Raw genomic sequence first — 14,195 nt, 5'->3', positions numbered from 1 at the left:
GGTACAAATATCTTCTCATGCTATTTAAAATTTTTTTTTATTTTCTCCAAGATGTTACAGCCGTATCCAAGAGGACTGTTTCCAAACTTGATTTGTGTCTAAAAAGTAACACATAGTTGGACTTCCTGATCATAATCGACCTTTCAGTGAGAGACTGAGTGAGTAGTGCAAATTATTTCCCAAGGTACCATTTTAAAAGATGAGTTCTCCAGCATCCTTTTTCAGAGCAGAGCAGATTTATTTACATAACCAGCTGCTTCATAATACTGTAGCCTAGCTTTCCTTATGGGGCCCAAAACATGGACCCCATAAGAAAAAATGCTACATCTGAGTTAGTTGTTAGGTTTAGGACTAAGGTGTTGATTTGCAGTCTTACATTAGATTTAGAGTACAGATGGGGGTTAGGCCCTAGAAATTAATGAAAAATATATGGAATGCAATCTAACGTCCCTGTGAAAATAGAGAGACGTACAATGTGTGTGTCTGTCGGGGTGTGTGGGGGTGTATGTGCATGTGTACATAAATGTAAGCCTGTCTGCACATTTTGATCATTTGTGGATTTGAGAAAAATCTGCAGTAAATTCACACTTTTGCAATACATTAATGATTTTATCAAACATTGACTATCAGGCAGTTCTGTAAGAAGAAAAGAACAAATGTAAACCAATAAACAAGTAAAATTAATCTTACAAAATATGACTGTATGTAAAATCTCCATCATAACTGTATAACACCTGCATTAAAAATTTAAACTTTGGTTTAGCTGTGCTAATGTAAAAAACTAAATATTTTAGGATATAAAAAAACGGAATAGAGAAGAGCTGCAAACAATTTTCTCTCTTGTCTCCCCTCCATCTTGTTCTCCCTCCTGAGGCTGCTCTGCTAAGTGGGAGATTAATGCTGATATGGTGTCCTGACATCCCACTTAATGGACCTTGGCGTGATTATTTCCTGTACTACAAGTAATCCGTACCCGGGCTGGTGAGAAGACTGCAAGAGGCAAACAAAGCACAAAGCCAATTGAGGGTGGATGTTGAATTAAAATGATGGAGAAATGATTATCTGGAGATCCACTGACATGAGCCACTGTTCGCTTGAAGGAAAACAAGCTAGCTGAAGACAAATGCAGAAAGGGACATTTGTTCAGAGGCGAAAAAATGTCCCTGTGTGGTTGGTGCGTGAGCAGCCAAATCACATGAGTTGAATTCCTTAAAATTCATAACATCCTGTCATCACATGACCATTTGGACTTGGTGGCTCAGCAGAAGTACATGAGGCTGCATTTTCCACCTGCTGTCACCTTGTGTTGTTCTTTTTTTCCCCCTCATACCTTGCAAAGGTGAACAAATAGGCACAGAACATCTATGCATCAGCTTCTCAGTGTCCTAATTTCTTCACGGCATTCCTGGGAATGTCCTGAATCAGAGCTGCCTCAGGTCCTGTAACACTTTCTCTCTCCGCTGGCACACAAAGGATGCAGTCAGTGCATGTTGGGTTAAGTGCCATGGATTAATGAGAGATTATATACCTGTCCACAAACCACCCACTCGCCTTCTGGTTTGTTGCCCATTTTCATTCTCAGAGGATGCTGTCATTTTCTCACCCCCGCTCAAACACTGGCCTCACTGACTCGCTTCAGGGTGAGAATCACGCAATACCAAAAATACACTGAGAGTGAACGCAGCATGACCTGAGTCCTTCATTCAAACATCACAATTAATGCAGGGCACGTTTATTGTACGGCACTGTCACTGAAGTAAGGGGGAAAACAGTTTTTGAAAAAGCTACATTTATATACTTATTTATTTATTTCAAACAGAATAAAAGATAAAAACTGATCAAATAAGACAAATAGTCATGACATGCAATGTTACACAATCAAAAAGGAGCAGACAGAAGATAATAGATCTTGTGATTTTTTTTAATAACATACACTACAGACCAAAAGTTTGGACACACCTTTTAATTCAATTAGTTTCCTTTATTTTCCTGACTATTGACATTGTAGATTCACACTGAAGGCATCAAAACTATGAGTAACACATGTGGAAATATGCACTAAACAAAAAAGTGTAAAACAACTGAAAATACCCCTTATATTCTAGTTTCTTCAAAGTAGCAACCTTTTGCTGTGATTACTGCTTTGCACACACTCTGCATTTTCTTGATGAGCTTCAAGAGGTCGTCACCTGAAATGGTTTTCACTTCATATGTGTTGCCCTGTCAGGTTAATAAGTGGGATTTCTTGCCTTATAAATAGTCCTGAAAATAAAGAAAACCCTTTGAATTAGAAAGGTGTGTCCAAACTTTTGGTCTGTACTGTACATTCTGTATCTCTTATCAGCATAGAGATAAGAGATACAGAAGATTGTTAAAATTTAAGAAACAGTAAAATAGAAATTCAAAATAAAATAAGTAAACACCATGCTAGATCTAAAATGATTAAAAGCTTTGGCCTTTTTGAGAAATTTGCAGCACATGTTGATGTTTTCTTCCTGATTTCTGGGAGCCAACTGATTTTGCACATCTCAGCATTTCTTTTTTAAAGAGCTGAGGACGATAAAAACTATATACTGTTTCCCCTTGTTAAATTCGGGTCCTGAGAACACCTGAGGGGAATAGGTAATTCATACCTGACAAGCAGCTTTGAGAAATATTTAAGGCCAAAACCCTTTAGTGCTTTTTAGAACAATAGTAGGATTTTAACATCTATTCTTTTACAAGAAGAATCTCAATAATTTAAAAACTCTGCAGTATTTTTTTCTGCAGTTTTTTGAGCATTTCAAGGAAATCGAGAAGCTTGTCGCCATCATGTTACAGGAGTAGCATTGCTCTACAAAAAGAATATCTGGTGATGGAATCCTTATTGCTAGACCAACTTTATTAAATCACGGCTATAAATACCATCAAAGTAGATTAAAAAATATTAATCTTAAACTTCCAGCCTTTTGGATGATTTGTTTGGGTGTGGAGTGTGAAAGTTAAATCAGATGGAAACATTTTATTTTGGTTGGCACCCATTAATCACCAACAATGCAGTATTAACCTTCTGTAAATTACCCATATAGTGAAAACTGAAGCAGTCCTATATCATTATAGATATTTCTTTCTCCAAAAATTAGATTTTAATGTGGTGAAATACAGAAGCTCTTGCACTTAGAATCAATCTAAAATTATCTAAATTGAGCTCAGGTCCCTGAAGTGTAGAGATTAATTCAGTGTAAGTTGTCTTGCAGCCAAAAACTGTTAATTAAAAACGGGTTTTATAAATTATTTTAGTGAAATGGTAATTTTCTCTGCAGAATCAGATCTGTTTCAATAGCACGGAATCTGACCTATCTAGTATTAAGACTTTCAGGAACAATATGTAAAAATGTTTTTGTTAAAAATGTGATAGTTGCTAAGAGAACAAGGATCTACAAACAAGAAACCAACCAACAAACAAACAAAACAAAAACATACGTCATGTTAAGGTAATTTTCCTAGATAAAAAAAAAGACAACAAAAATTACTAGGGAAATAATCACTACTAAAGAGAACTGGCACAAAAATTACATAAATAACTAACAGGAAGAGGGGGAAAAAATCTGTCAAAAATGTAATACAGATAATTCAAATTTATTTAGTTGATTTATGTAGTTATTAAAAATGGAATTTAGCTCAGAAAAATCACCAAAGTATTTAGAGGCACAATCTCAGTACAATTTAACCAAAACACTAAGAGCTCCCCTGATATGGTCACAACTTCTAAAATAGACAGTTGCGACACATTTCTCTGCGCTAAATGAAGATAAGGTCTAACCAATGAGAAATACACATAAAAAAACCACACAAGGTTAGAACATACAGAGAGAGCTTTTTGCATCCTGTTTTCTAAACTCCCCCTACTATCCTTCATCTTCTGCATGGGGACAAAATAAATGTGGGTCTTCATCCAATCAGATTGGCTAAATGAAATAGACCTCTGTATCATATCTTATTTACACCCCAGGGAAAAAGGAAGTCAGAGATTGCTCATTACAAGTTCAAAGATACTCTTGAAATGTTTTGGTTCCATTTCATTTATGTGAATTGTCATGGGTAAAACTAAATGTTGCACCAGGGATTTTGTAAAAAAACAAAACAAAAAAAAAAGATTCTCCACTGAGTACATGCTCTCAGATTAAAGGTTACCTATTTATTTATTTATTTTTGAAAAGACTGGTTTTGTTTCCGACGTGCTGTTATTGAATATCTAATGATGACATTTTCCAGTGATGTCTGCCAGTGTGAAGAACACTGTGCTTATTCTTTGGATTCTTAGGTCACCCTAAAACCGAGCTGTTCTTTTTAGCAACGTGTGACCTCAGTTCATATCTTCAAGTATGACACATGACCATCATCTTCTTTTCTTCACCTCTTAATTCAACATGATTTGTGGCCGCAGGCTCAGAGGAGGCAACATCCCTCCGTCCCCCCTGTCCACACACCACGGCTTCTTCATGTACAGGACAATTGATTTAGCAGTCATTTTCGTTTGGGCTCGTGGAAATAAGACTAAGGAAAAGCGAGAATGCAACGTGTGACGGCTGATTTGCAGCCTCTGAGACGACGAGCCTCTTCGGTTGCGTGGGGCAACAGTCAGATAATGGATGACGAGGCCTCTTGGAGCCAGACGTTCCATTAGATTTTGTTAATGCAGTCAGAGGAGGCTGGCGTGGCTCATCCGCCTTCATATCCACTTTCAGAGACGCTCACTCATTCAGGCCACTGGACCTGGCCTGTCTCTCTCTCCTTATTGCCTCCTTTATGCTTCCCCTTGAGTCCTATAGTGTACGTCTTAGTGTTTCTTCTTTCCTGTTCGCTTTTTCGCTCTTTTTTTTTGCTGCTTCTGTCTTTACTACTTTCACTATTTCCAATAAATCTCAGAAGAAATGGATCAGACCCCATTTTCTGTGGTTTTGTTACAACATCAGCAGAAATTGCACAAGTGCTAAGTACATATTGTCATATTGTCTTTGAATTACTGCGGCGACAGCAGATTTGCACTTTTGTAACCCAGGATTCTTAGAAGCATGGTTTTAAACTTAGATTTTTCAGATGCAATAGATGCATGTGAGTTTAGCACATGCGACAGAGAAGGAACTCCAGAGTTGAGAAAGAGCCGCATGTGTCATGTCCGTCTTTCAGGATTCTCTGAACTGTACATTTAGTGGGTGTGAACGAGCAAAATTCATGAATGGAGACACATGCTTGTGTGTTTACATGAACTGTATGTGGCAATCACTTAATGCATAATGCTGGGAACTTAAACATGCTGATGGGAAAAGTATATACTGTATATGGTTTCATCACTTCTCTGTATTTACCAACATGATCTCACTGGTGCTGCTGCGAAAAAAGGGAAGACGATGCCAATTGCGGTAACATATCACACACACTACACGCTGAAATGCGCTCCACTGCTGTGTAAATCTGAGGACATGCCAAAAAGAAACACACCTTAGTGGATTTCCACTCTGAAAAGCATTTCTCAAACTTTTTGTGAGAAGTCATTGCAACATGACACAACTGATTGTCAACGATTCTCCTGTTGTTTTTCCTCTTCATTTTACACTTTTTGATTCTGGGCTGTTTAAAATATTAAAACAGAAAGAAAAAAAATGCTTTACTTTACTCAGGCCAGGTGAGTCTCAGTCATTATTTTCTTTGTTTTAACGAGGAAATGTGTGAAGTACATTATATTATATTATATCTGCCTTTCCCACGCTTTGCAATATATTCACAGTCCTCTTGCATTTTATGAAATTTTGTCACATCACAGCCACAAATCTCTGTAGTGTATTTTGATGGTATTTTATGTGACAGATTTGCAGCACATAAGTAAAGTGAAAGGAAAATTATGCACTGTTTATGTAAAAATCTATATTTAGTTCCCTTCAATCTCATACTAATAAAATTCTGTGCAACAATTTCCTTTGTGAAGTCATCAAATTGGTAATTGAAGTCCATCTGTGTGAAATTTGATCTTAATTTGTTAGAAAACATTAGAGAACAATAAAGCATCATAAAGACCAAATAACATGACAGGAAGGACAAAGCAGACCAATATCCCAGTCTTTGAACATCATTTACACATTTCTCAGTCTGTCATCTATGTAAGGAAAGAGGATAACACAACTGGAAGCCTAGCAAATAGGCTGTCCATAAAAATCTGACAGGCTGCACAAGTACACTGAGGAACAGTGAAGACTCTGGTGCCTCCAGGTAACTCTGGAGGAGCTGCAAAAATTCACAGCTGGGAGAAACAGCCTCCTATTAGTTAATTTCTTTTTATTTATGGAAGAATTGCACATCTGTTTGGAGACATTTTCTCATGTGAGTGTATAAAGTTGGGGGGCCAGCAGCAGCTTATTTGGATTTAAAGTGACAAGAGGCCCTAAAATGGCTCATTCTGAAAGTAGATCAAAATAAGCAGAATTAACCAGACTAAAATTTTATTATCTAAGAGGGACTTTGTGAAAAAATGTAATGAACATGTTCAGTATAGACCAGAGACTTAGCCTGCTCAAGGAAGCATAATAGGTGTCCTTTGAGCAATTTGGCAAAGAATAGACAAGATGCCAATGTTTTCTTTCTTGGTGACTTACTAAGGAAGGCTATGTGTTTGGTACAAGCTTCCTTTCCTCTATTTATGTATTTACATAGGTGTAAATTTATTCTCAGTTTCCCCCATCACTTCAGAAACTGATGTTTACACTTACAGTCAGTGCTGCCGTTAACCTTCCTCTCATCGCTTCATCAAGGCCTCAAGATTTTTCATCCCAACCAGGGAGACCCTCATTTACATTTTTTTTCTGCCAGTCGGAGTAAGCCAGTCGCTCTTCGGCTATGAGACCCTGCTCATATTTTCTCCACAATGGATGCCTGTGCACGCCGAGCTCCCTCTGACCTTCTCCCTCACCCAGCTGAGAGTAAGCTGGCCTCTCAGCCAGCTTAATAAGAACAAAAACAAATTGCGCCAGGTTGGAAGTATGCGGCGTGGGTCGGGGCTGTTAATGTAATGAACTTGGCTTCTTGGAAGTACGAGGCAATTAAACTCCCACGATGCCTCCCTCAGGGCCCAGACGGTCAGACTGAAAGGGCGGGGTCAGGGTGTTAGAGGGACCCATCGGTGGGAGAAAGAGGGAGCTTGGAAGAAAGAACTGGAACATTGAGAAGGCCAGGAAGAGTAGGAAGTGTGTTGAGTGGGTTTGTGCTTAAACGGCAATCAGTCATGAGGCCGCCTCATCCAGAGGTCACATCAGGACAGCAGGAGCAGTGTCCTCCCATCACTCACACTCCTGCTGTTTATTTTGGTCATTTGTTGGCATGATTGGACTGATTGCAGAGCTGTTTTCAGAAAGGCTTTGGTTCATTCAGAGGGTGGGTGTCAGTGAAGGGACGTGTTTTCACGAATCTGGAGCTCAACACTTGGTTCTCTCGGCAAACAGAAACACGTTAGTGAATAGTAAAAGATAAACATGTCACTAACTGAGCACTTTTTTATTCATTAAAAGGAATGTTTTAATGGACATTCGGGTGAAAAATATCAGCTGCTGAACAAACCTCGCTCCAAGAAACGAGCTAAAGTAATTGAGAAAATAAACTCAAAAACACTGAACCGCTTAATATTAAAACCCTTGGAATAATGTATGCTACATAAATGTACTAAAACACACAGCGTAACTGATTCTACATTACAAGTAATTAAAAGTTATCATCTCAAAATCCTCTAAATTTATTCCAATTTACCCTCACATCAAGAAACGCATAACTCTGTATTTGGCATCTGATTAAAATGATGGCAACAAAGAAAAGGTTTTCTAGTTTGAATAAAAGACAAACTTTTTTCTGTACTGTGGGACATAAAATGTTTCACACAATTCCCTGATTTTTAGTCAAATTCAATTTTTAAACTGTAAGATTTGAATTTTGTGTTTTGGTTTATTGTCCATTTGGTCAAGCCACTTGTGCCCAACCTTACTTTTCCTGGTTGATGCTTTGAGATGTTGCTTCACTTTTTCCTCATTATATTCTTTCCTTTTTTCAGATACATTTACTTGAGTAATCCTTTGGGGAAAAAATACTTTTAGGAATAGTTTTACTTTCCACTTTTACTTGGCAAATATTATTATGAAGTATCGCTACTTTTACTTGAGCAAAATTTCTGGATATGATACCTACTCTGAACTTCACTACATGAAGAGCAAACATGCTAACATAAGTTTTATTTTAAGAACATTAATTTGCTTCTCGTGCTTAAAATCTGTTCTGCTGTGTTTTTTTTTATTTGTGTAAGTTTTTCATTTTAGTTTTTAAAATACCAACATTTGCACATAACTTGCTTGTTTGATAATATTAATAATAACAATAATTGTAATAATATACTGTACAAGATTATAACAGAAAATACTGTTTTGTTATTCAAAATAGAAATATCAGACTCATAATCCAGTGGATGGTTACTTTTTACTATCAGGGTACGTTTGCTGAAGTAAAAATACTCCTACTTGAGTACAATTTTTGGGTACTCTATCCACCTCTGCATCCAGGTTTCTAAATAAGTCAAATGTTGCAGATTAATCTGTCAGACATTTTAACCAAGTTATCATTTGGGATTCTCTAAAGCCATTTTATTGAGACTGAATTTATTTTCTTACTTTTCTTTCTTAGCCAAGCTAAGCAGAGAAAATTTGAAACGTTAATTTGCTTCAATCGGGAAGGCCTGATCCACTGGATTTCATTACATCCAGTGTGCAAATGGGTGTGTCGCTGCAGCTGAGGCAACAGCTGTGGGTTTTGTTGTCCTCCAGCCAGCCTGCAGTGGAGAATTAAGATCTGAGCATCCCATTACTCACGATATTGCTGTAACCAAAAGTTATTCTGAATCATTTTCTCCTTTGCTCCTGGGTTCATTGTTTGGTTATGAGTCCAGAAATTGGCTCGAGTCTGAGAGCGTGAGGGAGGAAGGCAAAACTGAAACTCTAGTCAAGCTCCAGGAAGTAATTTGGGCCGAGCGCACAGAGGTTTCCGTCTGCTTCTGTTTGCGTTCATGCTGAGATTTCTGAGATATGAGACTTTTTCACCACATGGTTCACACTTTATTTCTTTTAGTGGATATCTCAGTACTGACCCACAGTTTATCGATTTGGCTGCTACCATGATATCAGTGGGGGCCTTTCGTCCAAACTCCCCGTCACAAACACAAAACATCTGTGCCGCTGCCTCTCATAAAGCCAGCTGACCACCACGGTGAGAAACAGCACTCAGAGTAGCAGAGAGGCTTTTTGGTTTGAAGGAGCTCAAAATCTTCTGGCTTTGAAGCTACCAGGAAGCCATTCTCTCACTCAGTACACATAACACCGGGGCCTTAGCCAGGACTCAAATCCATCCACTTACTTGCTTACAGCACACAGGAAATGAAGAAAACGTGATGAAACGAGTGAGGAAAGACAGTGAGTAAAGTGCAAATGGGACAAAAAGGGAGTGCCATCTCAGAGTATGATTCTGACTTTTTCTGCCTGGTTCTGGGTTATTATCACAGTGTAGATACAATGTGGTAGTTTCCCCTGGTGTCTGAACTCAAAGCAAAGTGTTTTGTTCATTACACAATGTAAAAGTGAAAATCCTGAAGCAGTGGTGGTTCTTGCATGAATGGCACCCCGGGCAAGCCTCTTCTTGTGCTGCGCTCTCAGCCAATCAAAATGCAGGAAGTAGTCTGAGATCCTGGGCCAGGATAAAGGGCAGCCCAGTTTCCCACCAAGCAGGTGGAAAATTCTTAGTGAGTTTTTACACTGATTGCTTCTTTAATGCGGTCTGAATCAACTGATGAGTTTATTAACTTGCAACCTTTTGTATTGGTTTTTTGTCAAACAGAGAATGATTAAAATTGTCAAAACAAACCTGAGACTAACATTCAGTTTGTGGATTGGTCAGATGTGTCTGGGGTAAGAGCACCAAATGTAAGTACAGGAAGTAGATGCTGTGTTCTGAGCAAGTAAAGAATTTAATCACATCATTTGTTTGTTTCTGGATTCTATTTCAGGCAAACGTATCTAAGAAGAAGTGATTTTAAGAAGATGCATGTCTTGAAAGTATCACAGGGTTTTATACTTTAGGAAGCGATAAGCAGCCAATAAGTATTAGTTTGTTTTCTCTATTGTATCTCACAATGCAATGCACAGGAAGGCATCTGGCTTATGCTTGCTGCACACACATGGTAGCTGCACTGGATCAAGTTCATGCTCCCAGTATAAATAATCCACTCCTTAAAACACCCTTAGACTCCCTAGTCTCATCAGCAAGCAGGGACTCCACCTCCACAGTGTCGGCATGTTAATAACATTTGTTCAGGAATCACTTCACAGATAAGTTACAGTTGTTTCTTGTGAATTTATGTCCCCTTTCCTAATGTCACCCTGGGCAACTCCCCAATGAATTCAAATCAATACCACTACTTACTTCAATGAAGCAGACTTTGGTGATATCCCCTTCCTGAAACCTGTGAACAAATTGTTAAGAGATTAAGTTCTTCCCCAGATCTACAAGAAACTTGAAAACTTATCACAGACGTGATGTGTTGTCTCTACTTAAATTACTGATTTATCAGACTACTTTAGCCAAATTGCTAAATTTGGCTAAATTTAGCCAAAGATTTTGTTATTTCGATGGGTGAGACTTCAAGGAACTATTATTTTTATCCAACTTCATTCTTGAAGATTTTGACTTCTGAGTAAAAACTGAAGCACAATCAGGCATCATTTAACCAAATAATGGGAACGGTATATTTTTGTCTTTTGTTATGGCATTAAAAAAAACAAAAAATCACACACAAAAATGAAAATCATGCTGTTACGGTTAGAAATGTAGCACATGATGGTTGTTGGAAATGTTTTCTTAGAGTGACAGTACTTGTTATGAATAACATTTGAGAACTATTGAGATAGAACCACGCAAAGTCGCAAAGAACAAAGAGGAAAAAATATTAAACACAAATTCAAACATACCTAAGGTAGATCAATGTGGAATATAATAAGACCATGACAAAACCAAGAGCAGCCAGAGATCAAACAACAAGATCATAAATTACACCAGAACACCAGAACCGACACTGACAAGCTTGACACTAGTAATAAAGATCACCCCAAATGAATGCAAGAAACCCAGAGGAACACTATAAATACCAGGATGAGCGATGACAAACATAAAACAGGTGTGAAGCAATTGCACAGTACACAACTAAGTAAACGAAAGGAAGAAAGTCTGCAGAACAAAACAGAAATCAACCATAAATTTGACTAAGACATCAAATCAAAGCTCTAATCATGTCTGTCTTTGTGTTTCTGCTTGTAAACCTGAAGTGATTATTCGATTGTAAATTATATATTTGGTGTTAGCGCTGTTTGCTTTAAAATGGTCGGCCCAACGGATAGTTTTTTGTTTTTCATTTCAACAGAGGTTCGCCATGCTTCAGTTTGATTTGAATTTGAAATCCTTGACCATGACTGTCTTGCTTTAAGACGTGCGAGATGTACTCGGAGTGCAGTGCAGGGTGATGTTGATGCTCATCTCTGCTTAAGGCTGAATCCCAGATGAGGAAGTGTTGAGGACCTGACAGAAGAAGATTCATCACTCCTCACAGGCAATCCATCACCGGCGGCAGGAAGAGGCTGTAGGGAGGGGAAGGGTCTGGAGAGCACTCTGCTTTGGTCCAACACGGGCTTCAGAGAGTTTCCTGCAGAACAGACCCGTGGTTAGATCACACTCCACAGCTTCCACAAGATAGACGGGGAGAAACAGGAAATGGGAGACAGTGAAAAAAATATTAGATCATATTATGATAAATATTACTACTCACCTGGAAGAAAAGTCGAGTGTTAAATTTTTACTCAATAATAATTACAGTTTTTTAAAATCTTGGATCTAAAATATTGCAAACCACAGTGCTTTCCATGTGATCAAGAGTCTGACCCTCAGGGAGGAACAGTGTCTGCTTCCAACAAAACTATTATTTCATCTTTGGTCAATGTTTTCAACCACAAACACTTGAAAAAGACGATCTCAACTTGAGAAAATACAACATGACAATGACTCCAGTTTTTAAACTATATTCAAGGGTCGACAACACTTGTTTAGTTCATGTTTTATTTCCTTTGTCTGCATATGTAATGGAAAATATATACTTACTGTATGAGTATAAGTATCACTTTATTATTGTCCTATTCTAGACAATAATAAAGTGGAAAAAAAATTAGGATAAGTTAGGGGGGAAAAAACAAACAGAAACATTCACACAACAGTAAAAGTCTATGAAATATATATATATATATATATATATATATATATATAGAGAGAGAGAGAGAGAGAGAGAGAGAGAGAGACTAAATAACCATGTTTTACCCAATTAAATTGAAAAAAATAAATCAGGTAAGATATATGGGAGAGAACTGCAAATTTCCATTAACCTGGCTCATCCCTGGGTAAAATCTTCAGACACCTGAAGGTGTGACATTCATTTGTTTATGCCACTAAAAGCAAGGATAAGCAGGAATGTACAGAGACCATACAGATAAGGAAGAACTGTTTATGTCGCAGCAATAACAATGTTATAGTGTGAATTGTGTGCATCAGCCCCAGAGCAGAAGCAAAAGATCTTGTGAAGATGTTGTCTGAAGCTGACAGGTGATCCTTTACAGACATGCACTGAAATGCCACTCAAATAGAAAGAAGCCATTACCAAAAATTGAACATAGTTTAAATTTGCGATGAGGGAAAGATACCTTCATTTTTAGATGATGAAACCAGATGAAACTAAGGGTGTTTTCACATTTAGACTTGGTTTGTTTGAGGACCAAAATTGTAAAATTTGTTACATTTTCAACTGGTATGGTTTGCTTTCACAGAGTCAAATGAACACCTTGAAAAACTAGTTCCCTTTCTCGCCTGTAGTGGCGCTGCACCAAGGACCACTGAAGAAATTCTCTCAACATCCTTCCTAACAAAATGTGAAAGAAAATAGGGTGGCATCAGAGTTTAGCGGTTGTAGGTTTTCTCTTTTGTCTTTGGTAAAAAAAAAAAAAAAAAAAAGCAAGAAACAAAAACAAGAGCTGTTTCTCTCACACACATTTGTTATGGTTGCGTTTGTCCAGAATGCTCTGCACTATATCACGTTTCCTGATTTTAGAGCCGTTGTATCAGTTTGATTGCACATCCACACACACCTCCCCAAATGAAATAGACTTTCTAGGCAAACAGACTGGAATTGGGCTAAACATGGCTGGTGCGAATGTACCCTAAAATTTTATCATTTGGCCAAAATAACTATCTGACTATATGGAGGAAAAAGCAAGAGGCTAAAAACATAATTTCTTGGAAGTATCGGGATGGCAGCATTATGTTCTAGGAAAATTATCCTGTGAGACATAATGGTGCACTTAGCATAATAAATGGGCTTATAATTAATGAACACTATGTGGAAATATTAAAATAACATTTCAAGACATCAGAAAGGTAAAGCTTTGACACAGATGGGTGAAAGCTTCAGAAGAACAAAGTCAGTGTTTAGGAGTTTCTATCACAAAGCTCTGACTCAGTTACACCAGCTCTGTCAGGACAAATGGGCCAAAATGTCAGCAAACTATTGTGAAAAGATGCCCACAACGTCTTACCTAAAACAGGAAAAGCTTGGTCAGATGTGATGACATTGAAGAGAAAATATGTTTTGTCATACAGTGCATGTAAATGTATGTAAGGTATGTGGATCACGTTTGAGTCCCATTGTTTTCTCCCACCACCTGCGCAGCTGTAACACTGCGTCCTCTCCTTTGATGCAGGCCAGCGGTGTGTCCGCCAGATGTGACGGTCGAAGAGCCAAGAGTTCAGTTAGTCCCTGAGGATTTTCCCCGCTGAGCCCCTCACACCAGCAGGGCTGCTGGGAACAGACATACAGCCAACATATGTGCTCCCCTCCAACATCCCTCTCCCTGTTTCACACAGTTGACTTCTTACCGCTACATCGTCCTCCTTCAAGTCTGTCACCAGGTATCTCATCATTTTTCTCTCAGTTTAGAAGGCCTTTAATGTTTTCAGCTGCTTGTGATTTTTGACATGTTCGCTGGGGTAATTATTACACAAAGACCTGCTGTCTCAATTCAAGGATATGCTGAAAGTATTCC

The sequence above is a fragment of the Xiphophorus maculatus genome, chromosome 9, assembly GCF_002775205.1.
Source record: "Xiphophorus maculatus strain JP 163 A chromosome 9, X_maculatus-5.0-male, whole genome shotgun sequence".
NCBI classification, from domain to species: domain Eukaryota; kingdom Metazoa; phylum Chordata; class Actinopteri; order Cyprinodontiformes; family Poeciliidae; genus Xiphophorus; species Xiphophorus maculatus.
This window is presented reverse-complemented; position numbering follows the sequence as displayed.